This window comes from Herpailurus yagouaroundi, unplaced genomic scaffold (genome assembly GCF_014898765.1).
Source record: "Herpailurus yagouaroundi ecotype Mexico unplaced genomic scaffold, PumYag 182, whole genome shotgun sequence".
Lineage (NCBI taxonomy): Eukaryota > Metazoa > Chordata > Mammalia > Carnivora > Felidae > Herpailurus > Herpailurus yagouaroundi.
The window spans coordinates 19054023-19078482 of record NW_024412413.1 but is presented as its reverse complement, the minus strand read 5'-3'; the positions used below and the strand labels follow the sequence as shown (position 1 = coordinate 19078482).

General features: G+C 41.3%; 1 long non-coding RNA gene across 1 annotated transcript; it reads right to left on the bottom strand.

The window, feature by feature from the left end:
- Positions 1-1905: 1905 nt before the first annotated feature.
- On the bottom strand, positions 1906-22240 carry LOC121040522 (uncharacterized). The gene is made up of 3 exons (XR_005795343.1): positions 22133-22240; positions 19830-20014; positions 1906-4821 (listed from the first exon to the last, which is right to left on the bottom strand). It is a non-coding gene; the product is annotated as an uncharacterized LOC121040522 (long non-coding RNA).
- Positions 22241-24460: the final 2220 nt, after the last annotated feature.

Below are 24460 nucleotides of genomic sequence, written 5' to 3'. Positions count from 1 at the left end.
AAAAAGGACAACATAGGAAAAGAAAACTCCAGGCCAACATCCCTGATGCAAACAGAGTTCAATATTACATTAAAAAGATCATATACTTTGATCAAGGGGTATTTATCCCTAGGATGCAAGGATGGTTCACCACATACAAATCAATAAATGGGATACATTGCATTAATAGAATGAAAGGTAAAAACCATATGATCATCTCAATAGAATCAGAAAAAGCATTTGACAAAATTCAACATCCTTTCATGATAAAAGCTTTCAACAACTTGGATGTAGAAGGAACCTATCTCAACATAATAAAGACCATATGTGACAATTCAGAGCAAACATCCTACTCAACGGCGGATGGCTGAAAGCTTTTCCTCTGAGATCAAGAGCAAGACAAGAATGCCCACTCTCACAATTCCTACTCAAAATAGTACTGGAAGTCCTAGCCAGAGTAATCAGGCAAGAAAAAGAAATAAAAAGCATCCAAACTGGAAAGGAAGTAATAAAATTGTCTTTGCAGATGACACAATCTTATATAGAGAAAATCCTAAAGACTCTCCTATAAAACTGAGAGAATTAATAAAGGAATTAAATAGTTTCAGGATTCAAAAATCAACATCCAAAAGTCAGTTGCATTTCTATACACTGACAATGAGTTATCTCAATAAGAAATAAGGAAAATGATCCCATTTAAAATAGCAATAAACAATACAACACTTAGGAATAAATTTAATCAAGGAAGTGAAAGATCTATTCCCTGAAAACTGTAAGACATTGCTGAAAGAGATTGACAATGACACAAACCCTAGACATCCTGCTCCTGGTGCAGTTGTAAGAGAGATTGGAGAGACGGGATCTGGCTTTCATACCTGGAGGTGGGCCTTACCTCCCATGAAGAGTTATATATGGGAGGGCATCTTCCAAACATTGGAAGGGATTTCAGATATGGGCCAGCCAAAAAGAATGATTCTGCACATCTAAGCAGCAGAGTCAGAATTCAAACCCAGATCTCTCTAACACTGATGTCAATACTTTTAGCCACCATACGGAAAGCCTCATAATTTCAGTGAGGAATCTAGCTTCCCAATTTTTAAGAAAACAGGGCTCCTATCTGGTGAATCCAGGGGAATAAAAACACTATTTAGTGTGTGTTTCCAAGTCACTTTTACCCTTCCTTCTCTTGAAGACTCTGACTGCATTTCCATAGGGCAGATTGGCCAATGGGAGGCTTTATTTTCTTTGACAGCTGCACTGAAAGCTGTATAAATTGCAGTAAAGAAGTTGTGTATCTGTTGAGAATACATTCCTATAGTAGGCAGATATGATGGCATGGAGTGAGTTTTGGAAGCATTATCGTTAGGAAAGTGTCCTTATTCACCTTCCCTCACTTCTTCAACAGGTTTCCACAGAAATGGTGAGTCTTGGCTGAACTGGTCAGTTTTCTGCACTTGCTTATTCATACACCCCCTCATCCTTTGGGGAGGAATGGCAAATATGGTTGAAGAGAAGCTAGGCCATCTTGTTTTTACGAATGGATGAAGTCACTCTCAAAGGTCCTTGATCATGCCATGTTCTACTGATATTGTGGCAAGCACTCCCAGCCTTTGACCCTTGTTTCTTATCTCTATGTGGGCAGCACAGGGGGCTGGGGGATTTCACCATCCTCTTTTGGCTGCTGTCTCCTGTGGCCAGCTGGGAAGTAAGGTGGACTTGTGACTAACTGGTTATGTAGGCTTAGGGGCTACCTAGGGACCTACTTCTCTCTTTTTTTTTAAGTTTTTTTAAACACTTATTTATTTTTGAGAGAGAGAGTGTGTGAGCAGAGGAGGGGTAGAGAGAGAGGGAGACACAGAATCTGAAGTAGGCTCCAGGCTCTGAGCTGTCAGCACAGAGCATGGAGCTTGAACTCATGAACTGCGAGATCATGACTTGAACCAAAGTCAGACACTTAACCAACTGAGCCACCCAGGCACCCTTAGGGACCTACTTCTTGCTATAAGGCTCCCAGATCTGGATTTAGAAATAAAGCATAAAGTCCCATTTTGTGTTATCCAATGACATTTACCAGATAATCTCAATTTCTACTTTATTAGGTCACTGATGAAGTTGATATTTTGGTTCCCATTTGGCTATTAGAGCATAAATTAGTCTTAGACTAAGGAAACTTCAGAACTGGGACCCCAGTGTTCAACTATATCTATTTAATGAATTTGGAAAGTCAACTAGACACCCTGAGCCTCAATTTCCCCAACTATGAAATGAGGATAATAATACCTGCCTCACCAATATATAACCACAGTAAGGATAAAAGAGATTCCATGTGTTAAGTGCGTTACCTGGCCAGCCCATAGTAAGAACTCAAATCATGTGAGCTGAAAAAGAATTTTTAGAAAGACGGGATATATTCACCTTAAAAAAACAACAAAACAGCTAGTTAAGTAAAAGAGAAAATCAATGTAGGTTCTAATTTGCTAACACTGCATGTCATTTTTTTCCTCCTTAATAATAGCTATTACTTATTGAAGACTTACTCTATACCAAATATTTTATAACAATATCGTATTTGACCCTCTGAATTCAGTGCTCTTATGAGCAGTCCAATTTTACAGATAGGAAGACTGAAGCTTAGAGAAGTTAAGTAATAAGTGGCAGGGCTGGGGGTGGAGCTTGGGCCCATCTGGCTCCAGAATCACTACTTATAACCATTACTTTCTCCTGTGAGTACAAAGAAAAATTTGACTCAGTCCCTCCCATAACATGACTGCACATTTCCAAATGGCAGAGTGTGAATAAGTGAAATTAACTTTCTGTGAGCAGTGGATCAGAATTCAAACCCAAGTCTGTAACCTGCAACACCGCTAATCTGCGATGCTAAGCAATATTGCCTCTCATCCTGGGTTCTGGCTGCCTGGGCAGGTGTGTTCTGAATTCTGGCACTCAGGTCAGTAAGAGAGCAGTGAGGTGGGGGAACTAACTGCTCAGGCCATCTGGATATGAATTGACACCCATACCTGTCAGGACGTCTTGGTTTGTTTACTCATCTCAGTTGGCTACATAAGTGGTAACAAGAGTGGTGGGGACCTGGTTTCATTTGGAAAGCACTGGCTTGTTATCTACCTAGGTTGTCCCCGTCTGCTGAGTGTGATACCTATCCAGGGACAAAGTTCTGTTGAATAAGCAAGCTGTGTTTCAAGGCAGCTGTCCAGCTCAAAAACAGTCCATCTACTGAGAATCCGATTTCTTGGCAATGAAGCATTATTGTTATTAAGATATATTCTAATTCTTTCTTCACAAAGCCAGGTAGGTTCCCATGAAAAGAAATCACGTTGTTGGCATTGGATGTCATTTCTAGTAGCAGCTTTCCTGGTATTGGCTACAGGAACTGAATGGTAAGTTGTATTCACGTAAAGGGATCCTGGCAGGGGTGTGGGGAATGGGGTGGAGTAGGGAAAGGCATAACCAAGCGGCCAAGCTCAGGCCTGTCACAGACACAAAAAAAGTGCATGACTATCATGACCCTACACAGTGGTCCCGGCAGTCAAGGTTAGAAAGAAACTGTGTGGTGTGTGTGTGTGTGTGTGTGTGTGTGTGTGTGAAGGATGGAGGTGTGCTCTCATCAGATCTCTTTTAAAAGGGAGTCAAGACCCTTCATCATCTGGTGAAGGATTTACATCTTATTTAGTGTTGTCTTTCTTTCTATTTCTCCAGAAGTTCTGACTTCAAACTTTTCAGCATCTTAAGATCTGAGTTCATTACATTAGAAACTGAACATAATGCCAACATCAAAGAACTCTCAGTCATTCATTTATTAGGAGTTATTGATAAAGTGCCTCCCATGTAAAAGGGTCACAACATACAATCCGCACAACTATCCATGTCAATCCTGCTTTGGGGGACACGAAGATACAAACAAGGTCTAGTTCCTGCCCTCAAGAAATGTAATGTCAGGGACCTAGAGAGGATTTTAATGGCAGCTGGGAGGAGTGAAAGATTCCTTTCAACTGGGGGTTGGTGGTTGTGACATTCAAATTGGGCATTTAGATGGATGAAGGATTGGGATACATGCAATGTGGGCCCAAGGGATGGATGGTCTTCAAAAGAGAGCACAGTGTGACAAATTATAAAGGGGCCAGAACTGGATAACCGTGTATTGAGACAAAGGGTATGTGAAAGAAAGTAGTAAGAAATAAGGTGGAGACAGGTTGAAACCATGGATCTCATTTTTAGCCCAGTGGATCTCATTTTTAACTTCTTACAGAAATGTACAATAATAAATTTGTCTTTTTAAGCCAATAAACGTGTATTAATTGTTACAGAATCAATAGGAAACTATTATAGGGACCCTAAGACAAGAAGCAAACATCATAGCAATACCACATAAAAGAAGGGGGTCCAATCTGGAGCCCCCTAGCCACACTGGCTGAGACTGCTGACCAGCTTCTTCGTAAGACAGAAGTAGACACACCTACTTCTTGGTTTCTTCCACTGAACTTCTCTCTTTAAAAGGGCAGAGATTCACCTTCACTGGAATAGACATATGTTCTGGATATGGATTTGTTTTCTAGCCCTTAGTGCTTCTCCCACCATCACCAACCATGGACTTATAGAATGTCCCACCTACCACCATCATGCCATCCTGTGTAGTATGATGTCTGAGAAACAGCGTCATCTCACAGCAAAAAACAAAACACAAACAAAACCAAAAAAGCAGAGATGGACTCTTCCCATGAAATTGCTGCTTTTATTGCATACTTCCATCCTCTGGAACCAGCTGGTATACTTGAGAGGTATCTGGCTTACTGAAGACTCCATTACAGCACCCGCTGAGAGACAACACTGAAATGATGGGGTTCTGTTTTACACAGTCTGATATACACTTCAAATCAGAGACCATTGTATGTGCTGCCTTCCCCACTTTCCACAGACACGGGGACAGGAATTAAGGAGTGGAACTAAGACTGGCTCTGAGTCAGTTTCCCAGGGCTGCCATAATGATGTGCCACAAACCCAGTAGCTTACAACAGAGACGTGTTCTCTCACAGTGCTGAAATCTCTAAGTCTGAAATCAAGATAGTGGCAGACCCCACTCCTGGAGGCTCTAAGGATTCTTCCAGGCTCCGCTGCTCACCAGCATTTCTTCACTTGTGACTGCATCGCTCCAATCTCTGCCTTGTGGTCACACTCCCTCCTCCTCTTCTAAGGACAGTTGAAATAGGGTTTAGGGCCAACGTGATAATATAAGGCCCTCCTTGTGCCAAAATTCTTAACTTCATACCTCTGAAAAAACTCTTTTCCTAAATCAGGTAATCCCCACAGTTTTGGGGGACTAGAACACGGGCACATCGTTTTGGGAACCACCATTCCACTCATTGCAGCTACATATCCGAATCCATAGGGTGGTTCTTTGAAAGAGAAGGAGAGAGGCAGAGAGAGAGAGAGAGAATGAGAAAGAGAGAGAGATTCCTTGATTCCATTCCGTGCGTTCTGACTCGCATTTCAGAGGATGGTGTGTAGCTGTCTGTGGCTTCAGGCGATTCTTGTCCATCTCAGCCATGGAGCTGCATTTAAGCACCAGAGAGTGTGTGTGCTGTCCGTCAGTTTTAGATTGCCAGCGTCACCACTTGCCAACTGTAGTACCTCAAGTAAGTTACTTAACCTCTCTGAGTCTCAGTTCCATCTGTAAAATGGAGACACAAGTAATACTTTTTTTCCCAGAGAATTCTTGTGAGGTTCAACGAATGAATGCACGTGAAGTGCTCAGAACGGTGCCTGACACATAGAAAGCCCTCAGTGTTTGTTTGCTATAATCAGTACTGCTGATATTATTGTCGTCATTATCATTATCATTAGTCATTGAGTGCTGAGAGGGCTGTTTCTCAGCATGGCTTCCATCCACTGTATTTGGGGATTTTGCCCCTTACTACCCGGTGTCAGGGGGTCACAACCATCTTTCAACTCAAACAGGAGTGGCTACTGGTCTTCACGGTATCCTTACAAACCTCAACTCATCTGTCTCATGATTGTTACCCTAATACCACTTCCAAATAAATTTGGTATCAGTCCCATTTGGGATGAGATGATCTGATTTACGACTCACAGTTCCAAAGAAGGATGAATATCGGTCGGTTTGATCTTCCAGGTTGTCACAAAATATTGTATATGACACCCATTTGTTTATGTTTCTCAGTGTAACAGTAGAATTGAGTAGTTGCAACAGAGATCATATGGCCCACGGAACATAAAATATTTACTGCCTGGTCCTTTACAGAAAAAGTTTGCTGTGCTAGGTGCCCCAGCTACAAAGACACACACATCATTGTGCCTGCCAGCAGAGTTTACAGACCAGGCTGACCAATGGGAAAAAACCAATGGAAAAAACCACCCAATAAGACATGACCAACTATAGTGGACAAGTGAACCATGAGAATGAGAGTATAAAGGAGGGAATGATCAGTTCTTTCTATGAAAGTTTTAAGGAAGCCTTAGAAGAGGAGATGAAATTTAGGTTGAGCATCACAACAGGTAAGATTTTGTTCAGTGGATACCAGTGGGTACTTCAGAGGAAGACTCAGTAGGATCAAAGGAGTCAGGAGAGTAAGCAGAAAGTATGGGAATCACTCATTAAGTTGCCCAGTGCAGCTGCCACATCTGGTGTGTGGGGGGAACAGAAGGAGTAAGTTAGGCGAGTGGTGGGTGGGTCCTAGAGAGAGAGAGGGGAAAAAAAAAAAAAAACCAAAAACCTCCAAGCTCTTAACTATGACGTGGGAATCCCCTATCTGGTAGCCTTCATCGGAACTACTGTGGCTTTCTGAATGACTCACTTTTTTTTACAACTGATACTGTTACGGTTAACCATGTAAAAGATGGGGAAAGCAGCAGGGGCGGATCCGGTCATCGTGACATTAGCCTCCTAATAATTTATGTCTTTGCAAAGACGTTTGCATAGCAAAGTTATTATGTTTTATGATTGGGAAACCATGAACACTCGTTGGGAATTGATGGCCATTCATTCCAACAGGAATCCAGCTTTTCAAAAAGCATGGTGTGGAGTACACAGAGACAGTACAAAGACAAGGGGAGACATGCCTGGAGACGCTGCCCCTTACCCCAACCATAGTCAAATAAACATGAAGAGTAAGTGAATTTGGAATAGAAGATGAGAAAGCCGGTCTTTGTGGTAGGAAGCGTTCCAAGAACAGATATTTCATCAGGAAAGCTGCAACTGGTCTGTCACAGGGTACAAAGGAAAGATGCTCTCCTTTTCAGCATTATTTTGTCATTGAAATCTGGTTTCTTGATTGCCCCTTCCTTGAACTCAAAACTCAGATGGTGGATAAACTCAAACTCTGGGTTGTTCTGCTGAAAGAGGAGAAGTGAAGTGGGTAGGGCACGGGGAGGGGTGGAGAGAAACTGCCCCAGGGGCTCTAGAGAGAGAATCCCAAGCAGGCTCCGTACTGTCAGCCCAGAGCCCGACATGGGACTCCATCTCATGAACCATGAGATCATGACCTGAGCTGAAGTCAAGAGTCAGATGCTCAACCGGCTGAGCCATTCAGGCTCCCCAGTATCATGTTCTTAATAAAAGTTGCAGACCTAGAACTACTTTATTATCTCGTGTCTTCACCTGTGAAATGAGAATATGGGAAAAGTTGGCCTAGACACATAGAAGAGTGCTGGATTTGAGGTTGGGAGATTGGGTTTCCCAAGATAACTCTAACTCAGTTGCCTCTAACTTGCTACATATTTATTTTGTGATCTCAGACAGATGGCCACTCTAAACCAGTTTCTTTATCTGAGAAACACACATAGAGATAATCTGACACTACTGAGGAGATTAAATTAAGTAAAGGAGAATTATAAACTTGACCAAGAAAGACTCCATCTTCCCCTCAAGTTTGTAAAAACTCAAGAAGACTTTAGGTGATAACAGATGATAAGTTTAAAAGGTGATTAATCAATTGTCTTTAACATATGTTGGCAGCCTGAAACACAGTCCTAACTCTCACCCAGTGATCTCACTCTGGGAAAGTAATATGGTACTATTTAGGATTACTTTGTGATAGCAAAAATTATAAAAAATCTGAGTGCTTAACTAAATGATTAGATAAAATAGGATGCTATTTTGTGAGTTATTAGAGGTTACTTATATGGGTTTATAATTCTACAGTCCCTGGTGGAGTCTCTTTCAACTTTAAAAACACAATGGCACCTTATACAATGTATTTAAAAATCACAGCATTAATGGTGGGGGGGGGGCATATTTTTACAAGGAAAAACAATATTAAAATCTATGGTGTTATGCTTGGAAGAAAAAATATCATAACATTGAACATGATTACTGAAACAACCTAGTGCCAAAATCTGTGATGATTTTCTATAGGTTTTCTGGTCAGTGGAGCCTGATTGACAAAAAACAATCAGTGATCTACCAACGCGTCACCCAATAAGACTAAGAAATCCCAGGGGCGCCTGGGTGGCTCAGTCGGTTAAGTGTCCGACTTCGGCTCAGGTCATGATCTCACAGTCTGTGAGTTTGAGCCCCTGCATCGGGCTCTGTGCTGACAGCTCAGAGCCTGGAGCCTGCTTCGGATTCTGTCTCCCTCTCTCTCTGTTCCTTCCCTGCTCTCACTCTCTTTCTCTGTCTCTCTCTTTCAAAAATAAATAAAGTATTTTTTTTTAAATTAAAAAAAAAAAAAGACCAAGAAATCCCAAACTGTTGGGATAGGTGGAATGGTATTTCATTTCTTCCCCGCTGTATACCCTCTGGCTAAGTGACTCCAGACCTTTACTAATCAAAACACCAGATAGCCATGCTTCAATTAGGTAAGCATTACTCCCCATCTGCTATGGACTGAATATGTCCTCCCAGAATTTATCTGGCAAAGCCCTTACATGATGGTATTTGGAAGTGGGCTTTTGGGAAACAGGTCATGCGGGTAGAACCCCCACGGTCGGATTGGCGCTCTTAGTAAAGGGAGAAGAGTGGGTTCACTTCCTCTCTTTATTGTTCACCAAGTTAGGGTACAAGGAATACATACACTCTGGCACTTTGATCTTGGACTTCCAGCCTCCAGAAAACTCTGAGAAATGAATGTTTTTAAGTCTCCTGAGCTACGGTATTCGTTACAGCAGCCAGAGTGAAGACACCATTGCACCTCTGATATACCTTTCAATATCATTTTGCAGAGGGTTCCTTCCAGAAAGCAAGACAGGCGACCGTAGGATGGTGGTGAAAGTGGTTATCACTGTGCATTTGCATTCTGGGGGTTGAGTTCCCTCAAGCAAAGCATTGTAAGGAATTCAGCAGCAGGTAGCCAGCCCCTTGGGCAAAAACACAAGTAATGCAGTTCCTGAACAACAAAGGTAAGAAGCCCTCCATCCTGGGCCAGGAGAACTGACCTAGGTGAATTCCTGATAAGCACTGGCCAGAAGCTGTGAAAATTAACTGCACTCCAGTTTGTGCTTTCTAGTGAAGCTGATGGAAGCAGAAGGCAGAGAACAGAGGTCAAACCAAAAACACTTAGAACTTTCTTGGCCTAGAAAAACTCTTCAGCACATTGTTCCAAAGGCCCACTAAATTCCAAGTAAACAGATATAAAAACTTACTCCAAGACTGTGAGCCTTTTTTTAAGTCATGCCTAGTGTCCCAAACATTGAGCACTTTATGTTTCTCACGGTCGTTAAAGGAAGGTATGTCGCAAAGTGTTGGTACGTGCAGGTGGGAGAACGAATTAATGATGGTAGACACAGTTTTATTTTGGCTGCAGGGTAGATATTGGAATCACTCAATTCATTTCTGGAAAATAAATGCTTGTCGTGAATGATGAAGAGCTAACATCAGGGGCCAGCTATAACATCTTATATGTTACTTAATTTAGACCTTACTAATTTTACAGAGGATCAGAGTGAAGTTCGGAGATGGGCTAAAGACTTTGCCCTAACAACGTATCTAGCAAATGGCTTACCAGGATTCACCTTTAGCTGTCTGCATTATTGATAGATGTCTATAGGATATGAATTCAGTAAGAAATGAGGAAGGTGTAAGGAGAGGGGACCAGAGAGGATCCTGGCCCCATCTAGGAACTCCTCACAAACTCTCCAAGAAGACTTAAAAGGAGAAAAATTCTAATCCCTTTGTTTAAAAACATTGTTCCTATTAAAATGCAAATGTAAGTAGGAGTGGAAAGATTAACTCTCTTCTCTCCGTCCTTTTCACATTTACTACAATTACCTTTGGCCCTCTTCCTGAAAACTGACTTTGAGAAGCGAAAGAAACAGTGTGCCAGAGGGAACTAGAACCTTAGCTAAAGAGCCTCAGGCTTAGGCCGAAGTGGGTAGCTACTTTGGTATTTTAGCCCTGGAATTGTATAATTGTATAATGTATACTTGTGAACCTTATACATACACACACATATATATTATATATATATATATATATATATATATATATATATATGACAAAGAATGTGACAATAAAAACAATTATCCACTGATTAGGTAGGGATTTGTTTGGCTACCCAAAACAGAAAACCCAAAATAGTGATGACCTAAATAAGATAAGGTTTATCTTCCTGGCAGGTAAAAGAAGCATGGTGATAGGCAGTTCAGTGAGCTGGAAGGCAGCCCAAAATATCATTCAAGGACCCAGTATCTTTTTAGTTTTCCTCTCAGCAAGCCTGACGGTTACCCCCTCAAGATGGCTGCCAGTACTCCAAGCAACTGTGTGGAGGCAGGAAGACAATCAAGCACAAATTTAATCACAAATTAATTAAGTTAATTATAAATGATAATTTCTAATCCATTACTTACACATTTATAAATAATACATATATAACTAATATATATAAAGATAAAAGACCAATCAATTTAATTCTACTTTTTTATAATTCCACTTTGATCTAGTAGTATTTATGATGCGGAAGGTTGAGGCAGGCTGAGGGCAAAATACAAGCTAGCACAGCCTCTCCCCCACACCCCCATATGTGTGATATTCCTCAGGCACTCCTGGCTGCGGATGAGGGAGAGGAAAGAAAACAAATGGCCAAATGATAAAGATCACAGCCGTACGAGATGACGTGATACCTTACCTACAAATCACAAAAAGTCAATTGAAAAACAACTGTTGGTTTAAAAGGTATATACAGTAGAAATAAACAAAATTCCTTTCAATATGAAATAATCTGAAAATATAGTGAAAAATACATCAATTGTTATATATAAAATATATGAACATATAAATAAATATATGTTGGTATAATATCCATATGTATGTTGGTGTACTATCCATATATCCTTATACATATAGGACATTATATCAATATTATATATAGAGATAGAGATATAATATTATATATATGTTATACACACATACATATATATATAATGTAAATATATATATATATATAAGTTCTGAACTAAGAAGGATTTATACAAAGAGAACTGCAAACATACTTGGGGCATAGTAGAAGATTTGAATAAATTCAGAGCTTATGTTCTGGAGGGGGGTACGGTTATAGAGTAAATACTGTGGGGGGGGGAATGCTGCTTTACAAATCAATGTATAGAATTAATATAAATCAGATTAAAGTTCAGAGAGTTTTGGAGGAAGGGGGGAAATTTTAACAAAATGATCATAACAGTCATCCAGAATGCAAAAATCTCATTGGTTGGTGAGATGTCAGCACCCACAATCCCCTTTATCTGGAATCCCCATTTTCCTGGGCTACTTCTCTGCCTCTGGGGCAAGTATGGACCCTCCCTGGGCCACCCTGATAAATTACCATAACCCTGGGAAAGGGGGTTGAGGTCTTGATCTTCTCTTTACCCTAAAAGTCCTTGGACTGCTTGTACATGTTTTCTTCCCTCTGCATTAATCTTCAGCCTCCAAATATCAACATTTCATTTGAGAAAAGATGGAGATTTAACAAAATAAACTTCCACCTCCCCAGATACATCACTATATCTGTATTTTCCAAAATTATCTTTAATGAGATTGTATTACTTTGGAGTCAGAAATAATGGTAACATTATTTTTAAAATTATTTAGGAAGAGATCTTAGCGTCTTACCTGGTTACAGTAATACTAAGTTATTTTGAGAAAAGAAAGTCTGTGTCAACAATTGCAACTGTAGCCAACTTCCAATACAAGTTATTTGTGGGGCTTTAGGAAAGCAACTGATAGAGAGCATTCAAATCATGGTTGAAACTATACCAGCCACAGAATATAGGAAATGGACTGAGTGTACGTTTATTTGATTAAAACCCCATTCTGTATTTAGGAATCCAGTTACCATCCTACATGCTAAAACTGCTAAAAATTATTAAATAAAGTAAGAATCATGTCCTATTAATTACTTGTGGGGGGGTGGGGGAATGATCAAGAGGTTAACTAATGAAATAATGAGATTGTTATCTCCGCTTTGCCTTTCTTCAGATACTGGAGTGGGATGGAGGCGTGTTACCTCTTTCTTCTTTTTTACCTAATCCTTCCATTTCTAACCTTAAGCTTATAAAAGTCAGAGCCTCTCAAGTGTTTTCTTTGTTGGGCCACTGACCGGTGCAGGGCGGGGTGTGGGGGCAAAGGGGCTTCTGCTCTGAAGTGGCTCCTTTGCTGGTCGGTGAAGGAGGAGATGGGGCGTTCTCTGTATTGCGGTCACCTCCACGTGCGCCAGCTGAGTGCTCCGTGGTTATGTGCTTGGCACAGAATAGGTATTCATTAGATATCTGTGGAATAAAGTGTGAGTTTTGTTTCTTTGTTTGTTTGTTTGCTTTGTTTTTTGGTTTTTGGGGTTTTGCTGAGTAGTGATAGTTTTAATATTTTCCCACAGATTATTTGTCTTAGATGGAAGGAGAGTCAATCTACAAATTAGCTGATCTACTGCAGATAATTGAGAGCTGGTTGGTTACACATACAAAACAAAACCACTAAGAAAACAAAATAAATACTCTGCAGAAGAAAAAAAAATTAATAAAAGCAAAGGAAGTACTACATCAAAGTGACAGCCGTGGATGGTGGGACTTTTCTGGATTTTCTAAAATACTTAACCAATATGCACTAATTTCATAATAAAAAACAGATTTTTGAAAGTATTTTCAGATGTGTTTTCACTTTGTGGTGGATTTAGGATTTTGTTTACATGGCATCATAAAGCTCAATTGATTTCGTAGTTTCTTAGACAATCCACATATCTAATAGCAAAATACAAAACAAACAAAAAACCCCAAACACCCAGACTTGAAATTTGTCCCTAATATAATTGGAGTCTCTAGTTTATAATTGATTTATTCTCATTTTTTGAATCTGAAGCAGGTTCCAGGCTCTGAGCTGTCAGCACAGAGCCCTACCTGGGGCTTGAACTCATGAACAATGAGTTCATGACCTGAGCCGTAATCAAGAGTCAGACACTTAACCGACTAAGTCACCCAGGTGCCCTGATTTAGTCTCCTATTTCAAAAACAGAGAGACTGTCTCTGCATGGCATTATCTCTAATACCAGTGAGCACAGGGGTAAGAGGTAGATGGTAAAGGCTAAACATGGTTAGCAAATATCAATTTGTTACTCCCTCAGTGTTTCTTGTGTGTCTAACTTATGGTGGCAGTATATAATTTATCCTCATTGTTTTATGATGATCTTCTCTCCCCATTAATGAAATTGCAAATTACCTGAGAATAGGAACCGTGCCTTGCTCACACAGCCCACCCCTGGAATAAGTTAGGTCCCCATGTTGTGCTCCCCCATAACACCCTGGGCTTTCCTGTCTGAAGGACTCATCATAAGTGTAAGGAATATTTTTAGCCCTCACTTTTCGGCTTGTTATGTGGAGAGATCTCCATTAGAGTGATAATCTTGGTCTCATATCCCCTCCCAACGTTTTGTACCCTTAACCACTGGGCTTAGCCATGAGTGTAGCTCTCTTCCTCAGTGGAGGAGACTAACCAACTGATAGGGCTACTCTGGGTTAGTTGCTGGGAAGATAGGAGAAGGTAAAGGTGGCCATAGATTGCAGCCGATGTTATTGGCAGGAAACCTGGATGATTTTTGGCTCTGTCTTCCTTCAGGGACTTTCCGTCTACTGTGAAGAAAGCCTGCAGTTTTGTAGAGAAAATTCAGTTCAGGGGAATATTAGAAAGCTACATGACTAAGGAAGCCACATGCTCAGACAGTTTTGTCATTCATAAAGCCAGCACTGTGACTTCTACCTGGCTGCTCATCTCTCTCTCTCATCTGATTCAGAAATTGTGTGAGAGAGTGGTATGATATGACTTCTTAAAATGCTAAAATTACTTTTAATGTAGTATCTCTACTGCCTACCAGATGGAAAGTCTCATGAAAAGCATAGCCCCTACATCTATTGGTCTCCACATTGTCTTCCCAGTGCTCATCACGGTGCCTAGCATACAGTAGGCAGTCACAGAGTGTTTGCAGAATGAATAAAGAAATGAGTTTATCGTTTGATTATTGCTTTTTAGTACAGTCCCTGTTTGAGTCTGATCAGGCTGCTGTAACAAAAGTACCATAGACTGGACACCTTAAATAACAAACGCTTATTTCTGACAGTGGTAGAAGTTGGAAGTCCAAGATCAAGGCTCTGGTAGATTTGGTGTCTGATGAGAGCCCTCTGCCTGGTTTTCAGACAGCCACTTTCTTGCTGTGTCCTCAGGTGGCAGAAAGAGAGAGAGCTCTGGTCTCTTTCTCTTCTTATAATGGCACTAATCCTGTCATGGGAGGCTTTACCCTCATGACTTCCTCTAAACCTGACTATCTCCCAAAGGCCCCAGCTCCAAATACCATCACATTGAGACTGGGATCTCAACGTAGGAATTCTGGGGAGGCACAAACACCAAGTTCATGGTGGTCAGGACATAGAATTGGTGCTTAGTTAACACTGATTTGAACTAAGCTTGGAATTAAAGGATGGGGCTCATGGCAGGTCATGGTGCTTCATTCTTCTTGGCACTAAAGTCCTCTGTTTCTGACTGAGTGTGAAAAGCCTACTAAACCCACCTGAGATTTTCTCTGCTGATTCCCTTTCCCAGCTCAGCACAGCGCCCCAGGGGAGGGGAGGGAATACAGACAGATGGGAACCTGTTGGTTACCCGTTTGCATGCCTCATCTTAAGTACTATGGAGGACAAATTATATTTTATTGAAAAAGATAAAATTTGGGGTGAGGGAGGAAATAAAGGCACCTAATCATAATATAAAACGATTTAGAATCTGTCCCACCTTCTGTGTAGCACAAACAGCCTTATTAATCGTGCTGTCATTCCCTCACACAAGTGATTCAGTCCAGGCACTGGCCCACCTCCCATGTCCGTGGGATCTCTTTAGGTCATACCTCCTGCTGGGTGACTCCACTTAGACTCTGAATTAGGAGCCGAACATTTTCTTAATTTCCACCACACAGAAGAATACTACATGTAGAACATCTGCGAATCTTAAGTGTAGGCTTCAAGCAGTACCCACAGCACTTTCCCACACATAAATCTCTGCGTGAACTTAGGTCAACTGATACTTGCCTTCATAGGTGATTGTGAGGCCAAGCACATGTTGTCCTTTTGAGCATAAAACCAAGACTCTATTTCCAATGGGAAAGAGGCCACAGTATGAGAAAGCTGAGTAATAGCTCACAGAAATGTTGCTTGTCTGCTTTTTCCTCCTGCTTTTTCCAGCTTGGGTGACTGAAGCTCATTCAGTCAGCTGGAATCTCAGTTTCTCAGTGTCAGAAGGCATGGCCTTCTCAACCACCCAGGGCTAAAGTTCCTCCTCAATAAGTATGGTCCAGCCTATGTTTTCCTTTCTCCCTGGGCAAGGAGGTAACAATGCCATTCACCATCTCCAGACAGCTTCAGCTAAATGAAGAGGAAGTTCATATGACAATATGTGTAGTAAATCCAGATAGATAGATTAGATAGATGACAGATAGATAGATGGATGGATAGATAGATATATGATAGATAGGTTAAATAGATAGATAGGGCAAGTAAGCATGAAAGATGAGTGCTTCAAAATACTACAGAACTCTTCAAAACACTTAATTCTTCTCTGAGGAACTATATAGAACAGGTTTCTATAACCTGTTTTGCTTTACACTATCTAGAAAGACAAGTAGACACAGAGCATTTCTAGGAGGAAAACAATCCTACTATTACTCAAATACAAAAATGCAAATGCAGAGAATTCAGGGAATGGCACAGCACCACAGTTTCCTTCTAGTCAATTCAATGAGCCACTGATGGTCACTGGGAGCCCTTCTTGCTCTGGTCTTCTCTCTTTGCTTCCTCTCTATCACCATAGTTTTTCCATCTTTGTATACATTTCTGCAGCAACCCAACTCCACTCTGGAATAAACAGATGCTTACAATCCTCCACAAGAGTAGGCTTGGGTTTCCAGAAGTTTCCAAGTAGGGCATTATTGAAGTGAACTCTTCTTGCTAATATTTATTCCATAATATATAATTTATTATTTATAGTAAAAAAAAAAAAACTACCAAGAGTAATTAGAGCAGAAAATTCCATTAGGTCACCTTGAATTTGCCTATAATTAAGCAGATGTAATGATGAAAGTGGTTAATCTAGAAGACAAGATATCCAGTTATGGAGAACGGAAGTTACTCAATCACAACATAGCCTTGAAATTTGCTTATTTCTATTGCCTTACTCTTTTCTCTCTCTTAATCATCATTTTATGCTTTTTTATCTCCTGGGGAAAAAAATCACCACTTTCACCCTTTGCTTTGCTTCTTAGAAAAAGTTTGATGTACAGACCCTCCTCCCGTGCAAGCTGGAGACATGGGTTTTCTGATTCAGGACAGAGTTTCTGGAGCCAAAAAGACTATGAAAGACAAGGTATAAGAATGAAGACAGTGAGAATCAAAGACACAGTGAGGTGGCCCCTCTGGGTTGGATCAGAGGATGCCTGTTGGAGGGTTGGGGGGGGGGTATAAAAAAGATAGCTAAGACGGGTCCACGCTGTTGAAGGCCAAGGAATCTTGACTTGGTTCTGTGGCCCATTGGAAAGACAACCATACAGTTGCAACAGCAGCCTTTTCTCTCCTGCTCCTCTGCCATTATATTGTCTCAACTTCTGCTCCTGGCTCGTCTCCTTCTCTTCTTAGGTGGGGGGCTCAGCTGTTCTGGACAACAGAATGGGAAGTGACTGAGACACCCTGGAGCTTTGCTTTTGTGGTTCTGATACACAGCATTAGACCTAATTTAATTTGAAAATAATATAGTAAGATGAAAGGAAATCCCACTTGAGCTCCTCATTTTAAAAAGAGTTCAAACAAAAAGATGATGTGAGTCTGAGACCTGAACCTTAAAGAAGGCCCTCTGGTCAATGGAGGCAGAGAGGAGGCAGATGTTTTTCCCATCTGTGTCTCGTTCCTTCTGGCATGGAGGCCAGATGAGGGAAGGAAGCACACAGCAGAAGAACATGCCAATTTGCTGATGCCGCCCTCTTATTTAGCTCACGGAAATTTCATAGCATCTAAGGTCTAACTTTCCCCCTGGATTTGAGGGGAAAACTACCTATAGCCCTCTTGAACTAGTTTCATGGCAGGAACTTGGTTACTGTGCAGAATTTCACCCAAGATTAATTGAAGTTGACATCCTGAATGTCTTCTGCATGATGTACTAAGGTAGTGTTTTTGAAAAATGTCAGTATCTGATTCTTGGTGTGTGGTTTTTAGATGTCCAAAGTATTCCCACTTCTCAAATTCCCTTTAAGAAGCTGGAATGTGATGCATTTCTGGGCTTTCTTTATTTCAGATGAATCCCCACCTTGTTATGGCAGAGTTCATATACTCCAAATCAACAATTCATCACACACACACACACACAAAAAGAAAACCCTAAATGATATCCAGAGTGGCTGACCTTGGTTCAACACAAACTATTCTCTACTTTACGGGAAATTGGGATCACAGGCCAGCTTTACATTAAATGGAAAGGGTACGCTACCATCTTGTGGACAAAATATAAATAACACTGAAATATACTCAAGACTACTTTCCTTTGAAATGGAGTTAATACCTAACTGGTCGTGGCCTACCACCTGCCATCATGATGACCAACCTGTGCAATTTGGAATTTTGGCCCTGAATGACCTTTGTCAACAGATCAGGTGTATGTACGTGAAGAAATGAGAGTTTACTGAGAAAATTGTGGAACACAATTACCAGAGAGATCTGGGTCCTCATATAACCTTTGCCTTTGACTCTTGCATTTAGTTTTTATTTTTCTAGTTACAAAATGATGCTGGTCACCTTGAATTGGACACATGGGTTTTGGGTGATGTTGACAGCATTAGTTTAACACAGTGTCCTATGGAGTTGCATGCATTAATGCCAATAGAAATTTATCAATCAGTTAGTTTCTAATGTATGTAAAAATTAGTTATTTTTCTCCAGAATGGCCCACACACTACACACACATATATACACAAATTTCCCACTCATCATGGTGCAAAAGGAATGACATTCTAGAATGTGGAAGCACAATTGCTGTCACCACAGCTGAATGAAAGAAGAAATTATAGAATCACAGCGTCTTAGTGTGGACAAGGACCTTCAAGTTTATTGAACCCAATGACTCTCATAATGCTTGAGTCGCTTGTACAATATCCAGCCACTCTTTGAACATTTCCTTCCAGAATGTAAGAAAGTACTGGCAATGGGATCCATGTGAAAGACAGAGAAGCAGGAGATTTCCAGTACATATTTCCATAGATCTTTTTGTTGTTATTAACACAAAGAGAGATTAGCAAAATTAGACTAGTCATCAGAGAATCTCTATGGAAGCTTCTGTAAATGCTAGTCTTTTTCTCTTGGCGTAGAAGTCCTAGCCTATTTACCCTATGCCGAATTGCTCTCATGCCCACTGGACCTCAGAAGACTTTCTGAAGTTAGAACTTTCCAGTGTTAAAAGTTCTTTCATCTCTTAGAGAAGGAAGATATTTACCACAAACTGAGGATCTGTTTTATTCCATCAATTCTTCTTTTAAGCCATCACATCTAAGCTGGGAATTTAGTGCAAGTGTGTGTGTGTGTGTGTGTGTGTGTGTGTGTGCATGTTCTGCGGATTCTTCCTCATAGGGAAATTAAGACTCCCCCTTCCCCCAAGTTGATCCCAGTGGCAAGGCACAACTTGAGGAGGCCACATCAGGCTCATTTTTATTGTGAGTAAAAAATACATAACTGGTCTTTCATAGTCTTCTTAGGTGTATAAAATGGAGTAATTTATGTCTTCTGTATCCTCCATAGAGATATTTCAAAGCTTATGATATCACTATCTCTCATCAGTTCACTAAGCTCAGTATTTACATTGCTATTATGACACTGCATAAACAATAGACAGCAGAACTGATTTCCAAAGAAATATGTCCACCCTCACTTCACAGTCACTGTGGAAGCATGGAGTTTCTGCAAATGGAAGTGCTCTAAACCCACGACACAATGACAATGTTGACCACAACAGTGACAAAGATAGATGACGCCTGGACAGGTATTGGTTCCCAGCCAGCTGCAGGGAGCACAGGCGAGAATTAGAAATGTTACCATCTGGGCGCCTGAGCGGTTCAGTCTATTGAGCATCCGATTTGGCTCAGGTGGTGATCCTGGGGTTTTGGGATTGAGCCCCACATTGGGATCTGTTCTGAGTGTGGAGCCTGCTTATGATTTTCTCCCTCTTCCTCTGACCCTCCCCAACTTTCATGGGCTCTCTCTCTCTCTCTCTCTTTCTCTCTGCAAGGAGGGAAGGAAGGAAGGAAGGAAGGAGGGAAGGAAGGAAGGAAGGAAGGAAGGAAGGAAGGAAGGAAGGAAAGGAAGGAAGGAAGGTTACTTACCACACTTGAGCAACTGTTGGCTTTCCAGACCAGCTCCACTTGTCTCTGTGTTTTGATTTGCTTGACTTACTTCCTCCGGGGTCCTTAGGTTATTGTTGCTGTTGTGTGTTTTCATTACACCTTGTGGCCAAAAGTATAAGTGCAGCCTCTGAGGACAGACCCTTACTTTAAAAGGTCTGAGGAAGCTTTGAAAGAAAGGCTGGATATAAGCTGTGTCCTGATAAACTGTGCTTTTAAACCACCAATACCAAAACACTTTAAAATTAATAAGAAAATGACCCAAGTCTGATGAGAAGAAGAAACCTTCTGCACTGCACTGTTTTCCACAATTTGGACTTGGTATTTTTGATTGCTTTCTCTCTATATATTTATTATTATATTAGCTGAAACTATATTAACTAAATTATATTAGTTCCTAGTGCTATATTAGCTATATTAGCAAATTAGCTATATTTGATCAGCTTCTAGTGTACGATGTAATGATTGGCCATTTGTGTATATTGCAAAATGATCACATGATAAACCTAGTTGACAGCTGTCACCATACGTAGTTCAAAACATGTTTTTCTTGTGATGAGAACTTCTACTTTCTTAGGACATTTCAAATAAGCAATACATTATTTTTAACTATGGTCACGACGCTGTACATGATATCCCCAGCACTTATTTATTTTATAAGTGGCCATCTATTTTTATGTGAATGGTGAATCTTTTGAACGCTAATACTAGCATTTTGTCACAACATTATCAGGATTCTTCTGTGCTTAAGAAGACTTTGTTGCATTCTTACAGATAGATTTAGGATAATTTAGTGTTCATTTATTTTTGAGAAAAAGAGAGTGAGTGGGGAAGTGGCAGAGAGAGAGGGAGGCACAGAATTGAAGCAGGCTCCAGGCTCCTGTCAGCATAGAGCCTGATGCAGGGCTCGAACCCACAGACCACAAGATCATGACTTGAGCTGAAGTGGGACACTTAACCGACTGAGCCACCCACACATCCCAGATTTAGGATAATTTAAAGTGCTTCTTGTCACCAGAAGAACTTATCTCCAAATCAATAGTGGAACTCAATGGGGAAACAAGACTCAAGGTCTAGAACATTACTGTGAGGTCAAGTTTTTGAAGACTTCTTTGTCCTTTTTTTGAAAAGTTTGTGTAATAGACATAAAGGATACTGTGAGGGTTATAGGAATTCCAAAAAAGTTCCAGAATAGAAAGAATAATATTATTTCTTGAATGTCTATGAAATAATAGCCAATCTGCCAAGACTTCTCCATATACAGTAGCCTGATTATCACCATCCCAAACTTGGTGTGCATTAGGTGGCTCACCCAAGTCGCAAAGTTAGAAGCACTAGATTAGAACCCAAAGCCTATACTCTATTATGCCATGTGTGTGGTTCTCATATAGAGACTGAAGTGTGGCCTCGGTGAGTTCTGGTAAAAGAGGAGTAAATTTGATAAAGCAAAAAACAGTCGCCTAGAAAGTGTCCAGCTCTATAAGACTGGAACTTGGGGCAGAAGTCGAAGCTGTTAATATCGATTTTGTGGTCACCCACATAGATGTCAGATCTAAAGCTATGAGAAGGGGTGCCGTCATCAAGGGGTGACATGGAAAGAATGAGGTACAAACCCTACAGTCTGAAGAATGCCCACCAGCAAGTGGGTAGGATAAAGAAATGAGTCTCCGATCCACAACCATTCCAAAAGCCAAAAGGCAGGTATCAGTACCCCTCACCTTTTACAAATCAAAAAAGCTGAAACACAGAGAGCAAAGTGACGTGTTCAAAGTTACACATCAAATAAACACACAACCCAGGCCAGAAACTAGGGTCCCTGTCCCTCTGCTCATTGCTTTTTGTCCACAATCTGAAAGTGGAGGCCTCTGTCTTCCCTAAGTCAATTTTCGCCCCATCAGGTGAGAACAAATAGATCAATCCCCAGGAGAGCACTCCCACCCAGTCTGGGTTTCCACCTCTATTGGTCTGACAGCTTTCTGCTCTTTAAATGAAATGATCTCATATTAAGGCTTGGTGTACATGGGGGGCAGGAGGCAGGCAGTAGGGGAGAAGCAGGAGTCAGTATTCGTTTTCTCATTTAATTAACCATATTCAACAGAGCTATAGCCATGGCAAATTACTAAAGGCCATAACACATCCTTCAAGGAATACTTGGGGCCCATTTTTTTCAGCCCATTAGTGATCAGAAGAACAGCCTCATAAACCCAGGTCTGCCAAAGCCAAAAGAAAAATGTGTATAATTGGAAAAAGGTTGAAAACAATCCTGGATAATAAATTACACTTACTCAGTTCCTTTGTCCTTCCAACTCTGCAGCTAGCCTCACATTTCATAAGGGAGCCATGGAGAAGAGGCGAATGCTGAGAGGAAGACTGTACTTATTAGGCACCAGGGGGAGGCCTCCAAGATGAGTGAAATCAGTTGTTTACTTAGATTCTGCTAACTTGAAGGGTGCGTCATGCCGAGAGGAGGCCATGGCTGCCTGCTTCCCTCGTGGTCTAGAGCAGGGCCCCACAGCTTAACCATTATCTGCAGGCAAGTTGGCAGGAGTTGCTTAACAAAATCTCTTCCAATTAGGTGTTCTGATAATCTTCTAAATTCCCTCCTGCAAAGGCCAACTACCTACCTCATTTCCTTGGACTGCCTGGAGTTACAATCTTCTCTGACATTTAATGGCTCCCTCTCCCTGGGAGCTAGATCTCCCGCTTACTGGGCGCATTTTCTTTAACATGTGGACACGTCAACATGCATGCACGCACACACACACACACACACACACACACACACACACACACTCGTGTCTCGTGTGGGTTGAAACCAGCTGGAATACATTTGTCAGAGAGTGCCAAGCTTCAGTCGCTCGTGGAACTTGAAATGGATCCTCCCTGTTTGCTGGGATGAGTCTTCCGGTTGTTGCTAATGTCGCTGCCAGGAACGCACGAATGTGATCATTCAATTCTCGTCCATAAAGACACCGTGGGAGTCATATGTTTAAACCTATAACTCCTGGGAGAAGCAGAGGAACCAAAACAGCCTGACCTCCCTGATCAGGAGTTCCCAGCACTGTCCTCTGCCTGTGCCACCATTTAGCCACCCCGTGTGACACATACGCAAGTTTTGCCTGTCATTTCCCACGTGGAAAAGTATCCAACAGAGCTGCCGTGCTCATATACATGTAGTGTAAAGTGAGGGCTGGGAGAACAATTTGCTCCCAAGAAATCTCCCTTTTCAACAGCGTTAAGATGCCCTATTCACCTCATTTGTTATGGTCTGTTGGGAAAGTAAAAGTCTACCTGTGGACTTCTCTGTTGGAGTATTCAGTAGTCAGATCATGAAGCAGTGTGAGGACAATGACTTTTTATGCAAAGGCACTCCCAGTATTAGAAAGAGGATCCATTTCTGGGTGTCAGGAAGCCTGTGTAGTATGATTTGAAGGCTCTTTTATTCCCTGAGTCTCTCTCGACCTGAAATTGTGAAAGCCCTTGCTAAGAAAGTAAGCTCTGTAAATGCAAGAATCTTACCGGTTCTGTTTATTATTACTGTGTCTGCATGTCATGTGACCTAGAAAATACTTGTTGAATAAATGGATGAAGGAAACCAGAAATGCTGCCATTTTGAGATTCATTTCTTTGGGTCGTCCGTCAGAGCTTAGAGGCAATTATCTCTGAGACATGGGTAATGCTTTCAGCCTTCCCAACTCATGACCCTGTGGACTTTACAAACTTATTTCATCCTTCTGACCCAAGGAGACTTTTAACAGTAGCATTAACTGTAGTCTTTTGTGAACAGCAAAGACAATCCCTGTTTATTTGGGAATGTAGTACGCACTTCGTAGACCTTATCTTTATTTTTCATGAGAAGACTGGGAAGAGTAGGAGTTGACTTGACAGGTGAGAGACCTGGAGCTCAGAGAAATCAAACAACTTGTCTAAAGTAGCCTAATCAGTGAGGAATAGATTTGAATACAGATTTATGTGAGATGAAGCTTGAACTTATAAGACACCAGGGGAAGGTCTCAGAGGAGAGTTAAATAAACTGTTTACTTGGAGTCACCCGATTTAAACATGTGTAAGAGTGAGGACTCCTGTTCCCGTTTTCAAAATGGGCGTTCTTTACTCTACGAAGTGTGGCCACGAGCCAGCAAAATTCTCGTCAGAGAATTTATGGAAAATGCAGAGTCTTGGACTTCACCTCAGTCTTAATCAGAATCTGCCTTTTAACAAGACCCCCAGGCAATTTGTACGCTAAAGGTTGAAAAATGCTGGCCTACTCTCAATGCAGGTTCTGAGGGGCAGAGAGGAAAATTTGGAATGTGGTCCGCACTCGGAGGAGGAAGGCCTGTCCCCATAGCTATCATATCACTGGGAATAGCAGGGAGAAGGTTGAGGGCAAGCTGAGGAGTACCAGATCTCTGACTGGACAGAACAGTACTCTCCACTTAGCACCAGAAACCCTTGCTCAGTCAGACAAGGCATCTTGGTGCAAGCATAGATTTTGTGATTAAGTCCCTATCAGGGTGGCCAGTTTGTTTGTCCTGGTTTACTGGGGACTTTCCTGCATGTTGGGAAACTCTTCCATTGCAAGCAGACGGTGACAACTGGTCACTCTAGTCTCC